At 40.7% G+C, this 17,240-nt stretch overlaps 1 protein-coding gene across 5 annotated transcripts in view; it reads left to right on the forward strand.

Moving 5' to 3' along the window:
- LOC6048111 (potassium voltage-gated channel subfamily H member 7) overlaps positions 1-17,240 on the forward strand; it is a 142,460-nt gene that overhangs the window by 98,367 nt on the left and 26,853 nt on the right. The window lies entirely within an intron of this gene.

Here is a 17,240-nt window from a genome sequence, read left to right on the forward strand (position 1 = left end):
CAACTTAGAGAAATTTCAACGTTCCACAATTTCAAGCCTTTTCTTTAGGGGGTTTATCAAAAAGCTTTAAAATCAAGTTTGAAATTTCCGGTTTTCAATGAAAGCATTCGCTATGAGACATCATTTTAGCGCAAAATTATTTATTTTGTCAAAATTGGTCAAAATATTTCCATAGTTTCAGAGGAATTTCATAAAACACTTTAATACCAAAATAATACCAGAATGTGCCATCCTGACTTAAAATTTTCCACAATTTCAAATCATTTCTTTAGGGGATATATCAAAAATGATTAAAATCAAGTTTTAAATTTCCGGTTTTCAATGAAAGCATTCGCTTTGAGACATCATTTTATCGCAAAATTAATTATTTTGTCAATATTGGTCAAAATTTTCCCATAGTTCCCGAGGAATTTGATAAAACACTTTAATACCAAAAAAATACCAAAATGTGCCATCCTGACTTCGAAAATTTTCCACAACTTCAAGTCATTTCTTCAGGGGGTATATCAAAAATGATTAAAATCAAGTTTGAAATTTCCGGTTTTCAATGATAGCATTCGCTTTGAGACATTATTTTAGCGCAAAATAATTATTTTGTCAAAATTGGCCATCCTGACTTAGAAATTTTTCCACAATTTCAAGTCATTTCTTTAGAGGGTATATCAAAAATGTTTAAAAACAAGTTTGAAATTTCCGGTTTTCAATGAAGGTATTCGCTCTGAGACATCATTTTAGCGCAAAATTAATTATTTTGTCAAAATTGGTCAAAATTTTGCAATAGTTTCACAGGAATTTGATAAAATACTGTAATACCAAAAGAATACCAAAATGTGGTGTTCGACCATTGACAAATTCTGCAATTTTGCAATATCAAAACAATACCTTAAATTGGTATGATACCACATTTTGCTCTTGCATAATCCTTAAGACAAATTTGAAAGGGTCCAGGAATACCAAAATTTGGCATTGATACCAGAGAAAGGTATTATTACGCATTTCCCTTGTTATTTACCCATGCTCGGGTACGTACACGATGGATTTTTAGGTTAAAATTTGTGGTCGCTAGCAAAAACAAATGGTAAGCTAATGTGCGTGAGATCGGGCTTAGATAACTCTATGGCTTTCTACCATAGAGTCCATTGTTCGTTTGTTTTTGTTTTGGTTTTTGTTGCACGGAATGATGCACTCACACTAATGTAAACTAAGATCGCGCGTACCTACACTCAAAATCAGAAGTACCCCGCAAAAGGGTTACTAGCATAGCATAGCATAGCATTGGTGTCTACCCGTAGCTGCTATTTCGTTATTGACCGGGACCCCCAGAAATTGCTCCGTGGACCACAGATGAAAAGTAGGAACCAATCATCACCCCTTCGCAATTTTCAAAGGTCTCTATCATGCTGATCAATACCGACGCCGGCCACGACCAGTGGTAAGACACGGGGAAGTGGATGGGAATGTTAGTCCGATACTTGAGTGATGGGACCGCTAAATCAGCTGCGTCTCCGACAAAGTATCACATGAGTTTTGAGGGGTTAGTAAGATAGGTATGAGGTCAGGATTCACTGTGGTAGGTGATGCGACCATAAGCAATTTGTTTATCGGTTGAAATTTAAAAAATCTTAGGCAGCCGGCTGCGGAAAGATACATAATTAATTATTTAAAAAAGTTTTTTTTTATAATCGAATGCGTGCCAACCGAGCAGTAATGCTGTGGGATGGACTTATCAGTATCTTCATACTATTTGAACAATTTAGTTACCGAACGCAAAGAAAACAGGGCACCGCGTAAACGATTGTTATGAAATTAAAACAATAACTTAGACGATCTAAAACGGCGGCGTGCCTTCCGATCAACGATGATTAAAGAAGGACTTATGAAAAATAAAATATCAAATAAAAGGCTTCAAAAAACACGATGCAAGGTAACCGCGAGGTCCCGCTACACAAAATCGAATCTTAACAGCGATACAACGATAATGGAAAAAATAGAATTGCAAAAACGAGCATGGGCGTCCCCGTTGCCAGCGCACTAATGGTTTATCCTAAATGTCAGCGTGTCTAATATTTTAAAAATTTATGCACAATATACCCGACGCCGTGCCTTCTGATCAACGATGATATAGGAAGGGCTTTAAAATCACAATAAAATTAAAGCAATCTTAATTAAAGCACAAAAAACACCAATTACTGAAAAAATAACGCTCGAAACACGAATAATCTTGCATGGCGTGCGCGCTACTCCACTGTCCACAATTGACACACTAACTAAACGATCAAAAACGCGTATACTTAGGGTTATAATAAATAATGAAACGACGAAAATATTCAAAATGAAAATTTATATTTATCGACCAATTTTTTAATTTTACGCGGCTTTAAATATTTATTGAGCTGAAAAAAAGAAACAATAAACTCAACCACGCTCTCAAACACACATAAACCAATACGCTATTCTAGCCTGAACCATTAGATTTTAGACATAGATTTTTATCATCAGTACCCCGCAAAAAGGGTTACTACCGGTAAACTTGAAAAAAGGATGGAAGTAACCCTCAAAAAGGTTTTTTTTTCTTTGGGGATGACAGATAAAGGGTAGATAGAACCCTTTTTGACGGGTACTTCTGATTTTAAGTGTATGATATACATATGGATCCACATGATCCACAAATGTCAAACTTCTCCCGTTTATCCCAATCTCACTCACACACTCGCAAAACAAACAACATGAAACGAACTCACCAAGTTCAGCTTCGGTTGATTAATCCTGTAAAGCGTGCGCGCTGCCCCACCATCCAAATTCGACTCGATGTTTTAAAAGGGTGACAGTTTTTTCTCGAAGCAGACAATCGGGCTCTGCTGTAGAGACTGTTTCAATTAAGCTGATATTTTTTTAAACTGAAAAAAAGATTCTTTCTTAGACAGCCGGCTGTGGAAAGATTGAATCATGTTGAAAGAGAATTAAATGTTAAATAACTGATTAAACTCAGAACAACAGAACAACTCATTTAAGTAAGCTGAAAAAAAACATTTTTTTTAAATGAAAACAAAAATAAACGGATACACTCACACGAACATTCTCAATTAAGCCGAAACATTGTAAAACATTGATAATTTCAACATACTACGAACAAACGTTTGTAAATTTGTCAGCACCCAAAACATGGCACCGCTCCCCTAATCAAAAGTCATCTAGATAAGTTGTTCGGCTCAATTTCATTCTCTCACCTACACACGCATACTCATTCACACCATAAAAAATGTTCTTATTGGAACTTGCTCACCCGCTTCTGCCTGCTGCTGCTTCAATCGTCGACCAGGCCGCAAGTCGGCCGTCCGGGTGGAACGAAGACCTGGAGCCAGCCGTCTAGAGCACTCCTTCGTTGAATCCTCTTCCACGACAAATCAGTCCACTTTTCGCCAATTTTCGGACACACAGAAACATGTTTCCAAACGCCAAACTCAATATAACACTCACACCAGTCGGACCAAAACCGTCACACACACATTTATACCCCTTCCGGAGGGCAGAACGCCACTGCAGGATGCTTTTGACTTACAGACTGTCTAGGGGAAACAGACTGGCCGATGCAAAATAAATAGGACTGGTAACCTATGTTTTGTGCTTGCAATACTGCCAGTTTTGCTGGGCCTAAAGGGCGTTTGGTGTCCAGAGCGTTTGGATCTGTCAAACATTGGCCAAACTGTTTCCTAGACAAACTGTATTTTTACTGCTCTTCTTGTGGAACAAAACCAGTGAAAAATTCAATTTTCACAGCTTTTTGCCTTTCTTACTAAAGAAAGGTATAGGTTTACTTTAAGGCAGGACGTCATTTCCATCGTCGTATTTAAAAACGTGGGTTTTATAGAAAACCTACATGTTTGGGTATCAAAAGATCGGAAATTTTATGTCCTATCCGATGCCACATAGGTTGACTTGTGAATCGTGGACCGGTTTGGATGCCGGCGGATTTTCCGACGACGTAATTCCAGGTTGGTACGAAATTCCATCGAAAAATTTATTCTATCGATACAAAAACCCCCAAAATGGTGTTATACACACTTCAAAATATTTATTTAGCAATTCTATGGTAGCATAAGCATAAGCATAAGCATAAGCATAGGTGCCCACCCGCAGTTGCTACTCCGTTATTGACCAGGACCTCCAGAAGTTACATCCACGAGCCGTGGAAGATAAGTGGGTGCTATCTTTCCTCGCTTCGCAACTTCTCAAAGGCCCCTATCATGCTGATCAATACCGGCGCCGGCCACGACCAGAGGTAGGGTCACGGGGAAGTGGATGGGAATGTTAGTTCGATACTTGAGTGATAGAGACCGCCCAATCGACTGCTTCTCCGACAAAGTATCACATGAGTTTTGAGGGGGTTAGTAGATGGGTATGAGGTCAGGATTCACGAGTGGCAGTGATGTGACCATGAGCATTTTGTTTATCGGTTGAAATTTTAAATCTTAGGCAGCCGGCTGCGGAAAGATAAATAATTGATTATTTAAAAGTTTGTTTTAATCGAACGCGTGCCAACCGAGCGGTAGTGCTATGGGCTGGACTTATCAGTATATTTTTACTGTTGGTACAATTAAGATAACGCGAGCAAATGTCAAAAATAGTAGATGAGTTAATACTAAAGCTGCCAATTGGAATAAATTATTACGATCAACGAATATAAACGAAAAGAAAACAGGACACCACGTAACCGATTGTAATGAAATTAAAACAATAACTTAAACGAACTTAACCGGCGGCGTGCCTTCCTATCAACGATGATAAAAGAAGGACTTATAAATTTAAAATATAAAAAGACTCCAAAAAATACGGTGCATAGTAACCGCGAAGTCCCGCTACTCACAATCGAATCCGAAAGATAGCTATCTAGAATTTTAAATATAGTATTAATTCGACCACGATCCTCCAGAAATTCTTCGTCGGCGTGCCTTCCGATCAACGGTGATGTAAGAAGGGCTTTATTCATTAAAATGATTTTATATCATAAGCCTTAAAACATATTCGTCGGCGTGCCTTCCGATCATCGATGATATAGAAAGGACTTAATCCAGCAATACGATTTGCTTGTCTCGAAAAAAAAGAATTCGGATCGTTTCTATCGAAAACTATGTAAAGAGGACAAAAATAAACTCATTGGCCAACGAACGCGCGAACTAAAAATAAAGAAAAAAGAAGAAGAAGAAGACCAATCACCCCATGCACACAAACAACGACACAAAAGAGATGAAAACAACACGAATCAGAAGAAATCCAATCACCCCATGTACACAAATAGCGACACAAAAGAGATGGAAAATAACACGAAAAAACAGGACTGCGCGTCCACACAGGCACCGCACTACTGATGCCATTATTTATTTATAATGACCAATCACCCCATGCACTCGAACAGCGACACAAAAGAGACGGAAAATAACACGAAAAAACAGGACTGCGCGTCCACACAGGCACCGCACTACTGATGCCATTATTTATTTATAATGACCAATCACCCCATGCACTCGAACAGCGACACAAAAGAGACGGAAAATAACACGAAAAAACAGGACTGAGCGTCCACACAGGCAACGCACTACTGATGCCATTATTTAATTATAATGACCAATCCCATCAACAGTGTGCCACTTCAGGTTTTCAGCGCGGTGCTGGCGCGGTTCTGGCACTGTTTCAGAACTTCGAGACCTCTTCGATTTTGAGGCAAAATAGGAATAACTTTTTTTGAGCGTGTATAGAGTTTGACGCGGTTTGACGTCTAGATCTGTCACACTCGGTGCATCAGATGTTTACTTTTTTTTTACAAATCCGGAGGTTTGCAAAGTATTTTGCTTGGGACCGGTGTAAATCGCTGCCGCGACCGGCCCACTTCGGGTGGCGCATGTTCCGGCCGAGCTGTTCACCACCAGCAGACGAGGAAATCCGGGGAAAGTGCGGAAAACAGATGGACGACTCGAGTGTTTGTATCTCGACCTCAAAGCCGGCCGTTTTGTTCCAGTTGACGGCGCAACCACGGCCTTGGAGTCCGCGAGGACCACGTCGGACACTTCGAACAGCTTAAGGGGAAGGGGCATTTTGCAATTTGCGGCGAGGGGTTTCAGCACACCTGGTGAGCGTGGTCCGCACGACTTGAACTCGAGGGTTTTCGGGTTGACAACGTGAACGGCCGGGATTTTTTTTAAATGTTCTGGTTCTGCTTGACGGCGATGTCGTTCCGCGAGGGCAGCGTGAAGGCCAGATTTTCAGTGAATCCGGCTTGGGCAATTTGTTCACGGAGTTGCTCGGTCAGTTTGTTCAGGGGGTATTGCCGGGCGATGTGCATTGTGGCCGGGAGGGTCTTCGGGATGCGGTTGTAGCCGTACGCGTTTGCCACGTCCTCGTAGATGTCATACACATGCAGCATGTCGTGCTGGGTTGACGTAATGAGCACTTCAAGCTGGTCCGTTTTGCGAGTCTGGATTTAGGCCAGCACGCCAGTACTTTCGTCGATGCCGATGTAGGCGTTGCCCTAGGCAGCAGAAATGGTTTCCTTCCAGAAGGTTAGTTCCGGTACTGGACCGGAGTGTTGCTACCCGGGTGGACCACGTCACAAAGTTCCACAGTGAACGGATTGGCGCCAAAACATGCTAACGATCGTGTCCAGCATGATCTTGGTCTAGGTCAAGTCCGTTACCATGCACTCGATGAACGCGTTCCGTGTCTCCAGCTTGATCTTTTAATGGTGATCGGCGGCAGCGACAGGGCAACTCCATTCGCGTCATAAATCACTGGATAACCGGCGAATCTCAAATGATCGGCAAATACGCCTTCAAAAGGGGGTGCGTCGAGTAAAACTCCATCAACTCCTTGGCCGTCATCGCCTTGTCCTGGTTGCACGTTCAACAGAACAAACTTAATGTCTTTCGGCGCCTTGACATCGTACGTAAACGTTCCCATCAGCGTGTCCAGTTCGTGCGTCCCAATTGCCACCAACGCACGCTTCCGACAAATGTTCTTGTGCAATTTGAAACTAGTAGCTTCTGTAAATACCAGCTTTTGCGGGCACCTTCCGCCGGTGCAACCTTCGTAAACTCAAATTCATCTTCCCAAGAAACACCTGCAATCCCTGAACCAGTCTCTCTAGGCATAGCAGATCGTACCGGTTGTCCGGAATATCGATCTCGTCAATCACATCCTCCGAAGCATCCTTGGCCGCATCCACCGCGCCCTGCTCCTTTGTGATTATCTGTTTCTCCATCGTGACCTCGTCCAACTCAAGATCAAACTCGCAGCACAGCTTCTCTAACTCATCCGACAAGGTGTTGCCCAAGGCGAGGTTTGCCGAATCATCACCATCGCGAAATCGTGTCATCTTAAACCACTGCCCCCTCACCCCCTTACCATATTTTATTATAGAATTGTAAAAGAACATGGTTCATAGATTATACAAAAAAAATAATAGAATCAAAAAACCTTAACGTGCAAGCTAACCTAAACCAAAGATTATTGAGTATTATTCTCTTCTCTCTGCCTAAACTTCCAAGCTCGAGCAAATAGAAAATTTGTAAGGAAGTTCCCCTTTTTCTCGAGCTTGGAAGATTAGGTTTTAGAATTGATTTTCACGCTATTTCTGGAACTTAAAAGATGCGAATAATTCTGGATCTGCATTTTCTCAGAATATATTTCTCCTGTTCTGTATATCGATTTCACAAAATTTGAGATGATCGAATAGACCATGAGCCACTGTTGTTGTTGAACGGAGACTAGTAGAATTTGGCCGTCAAGATGGACTTCAGCGTGTGATGACGACGAGCGGACCACGGCTTGCGCCAAAATTGTAACATTTTAAGGAACAAATCCAACTTTACTTCTCCAGGACCAACTAAAACGGGAGAAAAAAAAGTTAGGTTAGAAGTAATTCGAGTGTAGTACAACTTCCAGTCAAACCTGTGATTAGCTGGAACTTGTGTATCCTTAGCCCATTCTTCAACGCGGTCCACACGCGCATCTAGTCCGGCTCCACCTTAAACGCCTTCGAGAACATCACGGCTAGCTCTGCTGGCTCTTGCGCACCTTAAACATCCGGTACGTGGCCGTGGTCGGATTGAACAGATCCGACTTCTGGTATATCTCCATGTAATCCTCCAGCAGCACGTTGATGTTCATAAAGTTGGTCCGGCGCTGCTCGTCCAGCCGCTCCTGCAGCTCGTCCAAAAATGTCGGTGCTCTTGACATCTTCCCACACCTCGTGAATCGTGGACTCGCGCACGTAGACCAACATGTACGCGTTGCTGCTGTGCCGGATGTTCAGGTCGTTGTCGTGGCCGCCGTAGTTCTGCTCGATCGCCTCGTTGCGAGTGCACCGCGACACCACGTCGTCGTCAAACTTGCACCACTTGCCGTCGTTCTTCGGGTTGATGTACACCACGTAGTGGCCGCCGTGGTTGTCCCCGGAGTGTACGAGCACGGCGTGCAGGATGTACGTGGCCGACGTGTCCTCGGGCTCCTGCCGATGTTGGTCCTACGCGGTTCCGGAATCGTCCTCTTGCGACACGACTCCGACGTTCCGCAAACAGAACTGTCGACGTTCAACGCGAAAGGTAATTGTGCCAAAATTCGCCCATTCCGGGTGTTCTCCGGCTGCACCAGCAGCGGCCCAACACGGTTCAGGTCCAGCGGGTGGTCACGGCACCGGAAGAAACGCACAAATTAATAAAAATTGCGAAAAACTCTTGCAACACTTGGACGGAAAAAACGTGCTTTTGTTTTGATTTTGTTGATTGAGAGTGACAGCTAGCAGGCGATGCACGCTAAACAGATTTAGGGAAAATTGCTACTGTTTAATCAAAGTTCCAGGCAAGGTTCCAGACCGGAGCTGGCTCCGAGCTCGAGGTTCCAGCACCGCCAAAACCGAAATGTCACCCCCCTAGAATCCCATGCACTCGAACAGCGACATAAAAGAGACGGAAAATAACACGAAAAAACAGGACTGAGCGTCCACACAGGCACCGCACTACTGATGCCATTATTTAATTATAATGACCAATCACCCCATGCATTCGAACAGCGACATAAAAGAGACGGAAAATAACACGAAAAAACAGGACTGAGCGTCCACACAGGCAACGCACTACTGATCGCTATGGGAAGGTCTTTCTGGTTAACACACAAAATCACTCACACACAGTTATTTTGCTCCACTATTAACTCGACGATCCAAATTGTCAGTACGTTTTTCGATCATTATATTGAAATAGCTTTTTCACCGCAAAAAAATAAAACCTTATTCGAAAAATTTAAACACATTTCACCCGACGCCGTGCCTTCCGATCAACGATGATATAGGAAGGGCTTTGAAAATCACAAAACATCACTTTTCACTCTGAATATTTTTTTACGACCACGTGCTCCCTTTGCCAATTATGCACTGATGACGCTGCATTTTCAGAGGGTAATCTTCTCCTCGCAGCACACAATTCACGACAGAACAAAAGGCACACACAAAAAAAATCACTTTTCACTCCGAATATTTTTTACGACCACGCGCTCCCTTTGCCAATTATGCACTCACCCGAACAGCGACACAAAAGAGACGGAAAATAACACGAAAAAAAAACAGGACTGCGCGTCCACACAGGCACCGCAATACTCATTTATTTAGCAATTCTATGGTAATATATTAACATTGAGTTAAATTAAAAGTTTGCAAAATTATGTTTAGATAAGATTTATATAGAATTTCTAGAGTTTTATAAACTTTTATACTAAGTAGTTAGTAAACTTTATATTCAATCCAAATTATATTTTTAATTAGTCAAGGATGCCTATTTGGAGTTGGGAGACTGGATTTATGGTGATTTGTCAACAAATAACATTATTTTTGTTAATTTTTCGAAAGGTGTAAAAACTTTTTTTGCACTTTTGCCTTTCTTACTAAAGAAAGGTATAGGGTTTGCTTTTGGCTCCGACGTCAAATCAAGCTTCGTTTCCAAATCATTTCTCGAGAAATATTCATTCGAAAAATCTGCAAAAAATCATGGACGATCGATTTTCGACGCCCGATCGATTGACAATGACAGCATTGGTCTACCTCCAATATCCGAATTTTGGCGCTTAATTTACTGTAGAGCACGCGTGACGTCCGTGTGTGGTAAAAAAGTGCTCAATTTTGTGGTAGGGGGTTTCTCAGAGCCCACATTATGGATTTAAGCTCTCTTGGGCGCATTTGAAAGGGGATGTGCTGAACCTGAACCAGTTCCATACCAAATTTGAATTTATCCATTTTTTATGGGGACTCGGAGTGTGTTTTCACCAAATCAGGCGGTTTTCAAATGAAAATTCGGTCGAAAAATTAAGTATTGAAACAGCTAGTGGACTAATTCACTGTGAGGGGGAAAAACCCCTAAAAAAGGTAAAAGCCAATTTTCACCAAGTGCCAAAACTATTCCTTTGGCATTTTATCTAATTTTTTTTCTCCACATCATAATCTAGACCATACTCGATGTTCTGAAACAAATTTGACCTCGATCGGATTTACCGTTCAGATTTTAGAAAATTTCCATTTTTGCCTTTTTTACTAAAGAAAAGTATAGGGTTTGCTTTTGGCTCCGACGCCAAATCAAGCTTCGTTCCCAAATCATTTCTCGAGAAATATTCATTCGAAAAATCTGCCAAAAATCATGGACGATCGATATTCGCCGCTTCGTCGACAAGTTGTCAAGTTGAGCTTCCCCTTTTAGTGCAAGTTGCTTTATCGATTGCTCGTTCATCACACATCGCCTATCATTATTTTCTATGCTAAGCTTCAGTGAACGCAAACTAGACGCAAGCAGCTATCTGTTCTGAAGCCTCATGCTCATTATTTTGCCTTTCTTTTTTGTTTTGCTCATTCTCTGATCGAAATCTGAGCGAACGAATTTCTGGGAAGCGTCCAAGCTTCCCATGTGCCAGTGACAACGCACATCGCGGGTTTGGTTTTCTAGCTTCGGTACTAGCCTTTTTGTGTATTAGTATTTTTGTTCATCGTACCAGCGCACCAAGGTGGTTTATTCGGTACGTTTGCGTTTGTCGTAGTGAAGTCCCACCGAGCGCTCAGTCGTTGTATGCTTCCCAATCCCAAAAACGCCTAAATGCATACTACATAATTTTCTGGCTTGCTTATTGAAAGCTCACAATTTTGCCTAACGCCTAAATGACAGTTTAGTTTCAAAGCTTTCAAGAACATTTATGCGGCTTTACCGTTACATCGTTGTTTACAACACGGCAAATTCTCGGGTGTTGAAACACTTTCTGCCAGTCATTTTGTAACCACTTTAACGCATTGGAGCAAGACGGAATTATTTTGTTTTCTCGTTAATTTTTAATATTTTGAAAAGTGCAAAAACACTCAGAGAATACGAACAATTTAGCGATATGCAGAAAACATTACGAACATCGCAAATTGTGAGCTAATTCTCTGTCTCAAAAACAATGTGTTCTGATTTAAAAAATCGAAAATGCTTGTGTGCGAGCACAGCTTACAACCGGCCATGGCAAATGGGGCAAAAACCAGCGCTTTTCAGTTATATGAAAAATATGGTTGAGTTTCGAATTGTATTATGAATGGACCATTAGCTATTTTGCTATTTCTTTGAAAAAAAATCAACTGCCGTTAATTTCTTTTTGTAAGAAAGGCTCTATCTCAACCCAGGTGGGATTAAATCGGATTTTTTGATTTTGTAGTAGTTATTGTTATATAACTTTTTATAGAAATCATCTTTTCATGCGCTTTTTGTAGCAAAATGTTCGGCATGAGTTTCTGAACAAAACGTAGTACTAGGTTTCTGTCAAACTTTATTTTGTTTACATATTTCATCACAAAATGTGCATTGTGCTCAAGGGGTGTAAATACTTTTTTTACATACTGTATAAAACTAATTAAATTCTAAAAATCGAAACAATAAAAAGTTCGGAGGATAATCGAATCATGAACAAATAAAATCGGTATTTTCTTTTTTGTTTGCTTTTAACATCAAATTCGGCATCTTCAACCACATTTTAGTTAAATTTGAACAATATTTTTTGACCACCATTTTGGCCGCCATCTTGAATCTAAAAATTATAAATTATATTATTGTTCTTTAGGGGTAATAGGGGAAATATGCCCATTTTAATCACTCTAAGCCGTTCGACCAATTATCATCACTTTTGCCGTTTTCCGCTATTAAATCAACATTTTCAGATGTATCAACAATGGAAAGTTGCTTGCTCACTTTTATTTGTGCTATTTATTACTTTGGAACAGTTAAAAACATCTTATGACAGCTGTAATTCATGATCAAAGTGCTGATAGGCCGATAATAGAAATAGGCTGAGAAAGGGTATAGTTCCCCTACTTAAGCTCGACAATCAAAAATAAGACAACGAGATCGAAGCAATCCGTGCGCGAGATCGGACGTAACTTATTCGTGCTGTCATTTTTCAACCCTAAAATTCTTGTTTCAAAAACAAAAAGTTAGTGGAAATACGGATATTTCGCCGGCAAATCTGTTTGTGGCCAGTGATAGCCATAACGGTGAAACTTGGATGGCGAACAGGGAATGGCCATTGCGGAAAATAACGGCGGATAAACAGCAACGGCGGATATCCGCCAGGATCGGTAACACTCATTAACTCGAGCTCGAGGCCTCTCAAGATTTAACTGGCAATCAGGAAGTTTTTGCTGTTTTGGTGATGTGCCAGTTCCGGTTTCGGCAGTCCAGCAAATCAAGGCCAGAAGTCCCAGAAGATTCAAGTCAGATTCAAGACCGATGATGCCGGAGTTGAAGCTACCCGATTTGGTGAGATCTTTCCTGTATGAATTTCAAAATATACTTTCACTCACTCTAACATTCATACAATCCATTTAAGACCAACCACGCCAATTTTACTAAATACGCGGTAGGGTGTTCCTCCGGTCGTTCGCTGTGAGTTGTGGATTGCCTGCTTCTCTAATGAAGGTTCGACTGAGGGGGCATGCTTATCGCTCCATACCCTCAGTGACGTGATGGGAACAAGGGCGTCTATGCAAAGTGTCCCTACACCCGCTACAAATTTCCGGCGCTTGGGGGAGGGAAGAGGGAAACCATTTTGTTCTATGCGCCGGTATTTGTAGCACTAAAATTCGTGCAAAAAAACTTATGCACGTGGGTGTACAGATTACGGAGTAAAAGATGATCGAATTGTTCACCTAGCGCTCACATGTGTTCCAGGACCAAGTTGCCTGCGGGTATGGGGATCATACATACATACATACATACAATCAAAAATAAGACAACGAGATGTAAGGATTTTTGCTAGAAAGTCGAAGGCTAATAACTTTTTAGCAAAAAATCCTAAAAATAGGGTTTTTGGGAAAGTTTCTCCAAATGTCAAGAAGATATAAGACCTGGATAGTTATTGCGCCTTCCACAGGTAAAAAAACTGAAACAGTTGCTTTTCTCCATACATTTTGATGATTTTTCACAAACTTCAAATGCTTAAAAAGAGGTGTTCCCGTTGTCAGAAAGAGCACAAATTTGGAACTCAGGCTAGTGATAGGTCTTTGATTCCAGGGGGTAGCCCCGAGTAAGCCCAGATTTGGACCACCCTAACCAATGTAATGCTAAAACTACGAGGTAGTGGTGGGCAAAACCGCTCATTTCTGTGAGCCGCTCATTTTCGTTCGCTCATTTAAATGAGCGGCTCTTTTGAACGGCTCATCCGCTCATTTCGCTCAATGTCAGAAAATAGACTGGAATGAACTGAAGCATCTGCTCAAGATATTTAGTTTTTTTTTCAAACGACCAATGGAGTGTCCATGAGTGTCACACTTCGTATGATTTTTGTTGATTGATAATTAAAAAATATATGTTTTCATCGCACTTATTCTGAACAGATTAAAGATCGTCCATAAAACATAGAAAATCGTTGATTTGCTTTATCCTTTTGGAAAACAGTTCAAATATAAACGTTTTATATGAAAAAGGAGAAAAACATTGATCTCTGAAATCCACAAATATCGATAACTTTTTTCATAGAGATAAACAAAGTTTGTTTGTTTAATAAACTTGAGTTTTCTTCAAAAGTGAATATTTTCAACCAAATTATTGCTTTTAATCGTTAAAAGTTATGAAAAGTAAGGTGAATTATCGTTTTGATAATTATCTTTCCATTATTTGTGAAACAATAGATTTAAGTTGGTGTTCAGTAACAGGCATATTTGAGGTAGCCTTTTGCTGCACTTAATAAAATAGTATGGAAATGCAGTTTTTTGTTTAAAAGGACAACTTCAATTTCATAGTACATGAATGATCAAAACAAGCGTCGAAAAGAAGATCCGAAAAAAATGCATTTAGAAAACTATTGAACAATGACCACAAAAGAGTACCAAGTTTGTGTGATGTGCTGTGGTAAATTACATTTTAAATCATACAATACATGGATAAAAACCGCAAACTAGCATACGAACTATGTTCGAATGCGTAACAACTTCATGTACATAACATTTGAGAAATGTATCGATATTTTCATAATGAGATCATGCAACATCGGGCGACAGTCAGCTGATTCTAAATCACAGGCGCTCCGACACGGGCTAGCAACAAGCATAAAGTGCGCCATAATGTTTGAACATGACGCGGTCGGTGAGAACCTAGTTTCCTTTTCTCCACAGCACCGTCACCGGCGTGGAAGAACGAACCGAACGAGAGCGAATGAGCGAGAGCGAAATAACGAAAGAGTGAGCGAAAACGACTCCGTTCGACGATGTCGACGACGGCGCGAGCGACGCTTATCAAGCGCTCTGTTCGTTCTTTCCGTTCATTCGTTCTCGCTCATTCGCTCTCGTTCGGTTCGTTCTTCGACTCGCTCTTTGATTTGACGGTTCTTTGAAAAGAACCGGTTCACAAAATGAACCGCCGCTCATTTTTTCTGAGCGGTCGCTCATTCGTTCTTCAGCTTGAGCCGGTTCATAAGAACGGTTCGCTCAAATAAGCCCATCTCTACTACGAGGTGAATGAGATGTTACTGAATGGAACGATGCTCAAATCTGCAGCTCAATTTTTAAATATTGAATCCATAATCTACAAAAACTGAGCCTGGCAATAGATAGATAAATTACTTAGTTTGATCAATCTTTTCTTGATTCTCTATCTTACAAACTATTTCTATAAAGAGAACACACAATCATCGATTTGAGTCCAATTCAAAAATGTTGGAAAAAATTTCGGGGGCTGCAGCCCGGTAGCCCCCCCCCCTGGCTACGGGCCTGGGGGAGGGGGTTACGGTTGTCCGCCCTCCATGCAAAAAAAAATGTCCACGACTGCCCAGTCACGACGTTCTAGCAGGATTCTAGCAGAGTTCTCACACACAGCTAAAAAAGTAGTAATCCCAGTCACGACATTCTAGAGGATTCTAGCAGAATTCTTAGAGAGCTGGATATTCTTAGAGCATTCTAGCAGAAATGTTCCACCGTTCTAGCAGGATTCTGATAGAACCATCTCTGCTAGAATATTTCGTGACTGGGATCCAGCTGCGTGTAAAAGGCCTGGGTGTAAAATAAATATTGCATTATTTTATGCAATTTTATGTGATTTTACACCCTGAAATATGTAGCCCTTCAGTATGGGAAACCTACTTGACCGAAATGTCAAGCTCATATATGCGTTTATCCTTTCAGCTTCTCATCGGTCTGATGGCCGAGTGGGCTAAGGCGCCAGCCCTTACTGTTGGTGCTGGGTTTGAATCCCGTTAGTTGCAACTTTTTTTTGTGTTTTCACAAATTTTACATGCAGTGTGTGATATTATGTGTTTATTTTGACGAAGGTGATGTGCATGCTTTTGCATGCGATTTTACCATCGAATTTTTTGCTGTGCAGTAGAGATGGGCTTATTTGAGCGAACCGTTCTTATGAACCGGCTCAAGCTGAAGAACGAATAAGCGACCGCTCAGAAAAAATGAGCGGCGGTTCATTTTGTGAACCGGTTCTTTTCAAAGAATCGTCAAATCAAAGAGCGAGTCGAAGAACGAACCGAACGAGAGCGAATGAGCGAGAACGAATGAACGGAAAGAACGAACAGAGCGCTTGATAAGCGTCGCTCGCGCCGTCGTCGACATCGTCGAACGGAGTCGTTTTCGCTCACTCTTTCGTTATTTCGCTCTCGCTCATTCGCTCTCGTTCGGTTCGTTCTTCCACGCCGGTGACGGTGCTGTGGAGAAAAGAGGGGAAACTAGGTTCTCACCGACCGCGTCATGTTCAAACATTATGGCGCACTTTATGCTTGTTGCTAGCCCGTGTCGGAGCGCCTGTGATTTAGAATCAGCTGACTGTCGCCCGATGTTGCATGATCTCATTATGAAAATATCGATACATTTCTCAAATGTTATGTACATGAAGTTGTTACACGCATTCGAACATAGTTCGTATGGTTTGCGGTTTTTATCCATGTATTGTATGATTTAAAATGTAATTTACCACAGCACATCACACAAACTTGGTACTCTTTTTGTGTCATTGTTCAATAGTTTTCTAAATGCATTTTTTTCGGATCTTCTTTTCGACGCTTGTTTTGATCATTCATGTACTATGAAATTGAAGTTGTCCTTTTAAACAAAAAACTGCATTTCCATACTATTTTATTAAGTGCAGCAAAAGGCTACCTCAAATATGCCTGTTACTGAACACCAACTTAAATCTATTGTTTCACAAATAATGGAAAGATAATTATCAAAACGATAATTCACCTTACTTTTCATAACTTTTAACGATTAAAAGCAATAATTTGGTTGAAAATATTCACTTTTGAAGAAAACTCAAGTTTATTAAACAAACAAACCTTGTTTATCTCTCTATGAAAAAAGTTATCGATATTTGTGGATTTCAGAGATCAATGTTTTTCTCCTTTTTCATATAAAACGTTTATATTTGAACTGTTTTCCAAAAAGGATAAAGCAAATCAACGATTTTCTATGTTTTATGGACGATCTTTAATCTGTTCAGAATAAGTGCGATGAAAACATATATTTTTTTAATTATCAATCAACAAAAATCATACGAAGTGTGACACTCATGGACACTCCATTGGTCGTTTGAAAAAAAACTAAATATCTTGAGCAGATGCTGAGCAGTTCTCTAGGATTTCGGTCATTCGATTTTTTGTATTTTTAATCCGACTGAAAGTGTTTTGTATGCCCAAAGAAGTTTTGCATCATTAGTTTGTCCATATAATTTTCCATACAAATTTCAGCT

Source organism: Culex quinquefasciatus, chromosome 2, assembly GCF_015732765.1.
Source record: "Culex quinquefasciatus strain JHB chromosome 2, VPISU_Cqui_1.0_pri_paternal, whole genome shotgun sequence".
Taxonomy (NCBI): domain Eukaryota; kingdom Metazoa; phylum Arthropoda; class Insecta; order Diptera; family Culicidae; genus Culex; species Culex quinquefasciatus.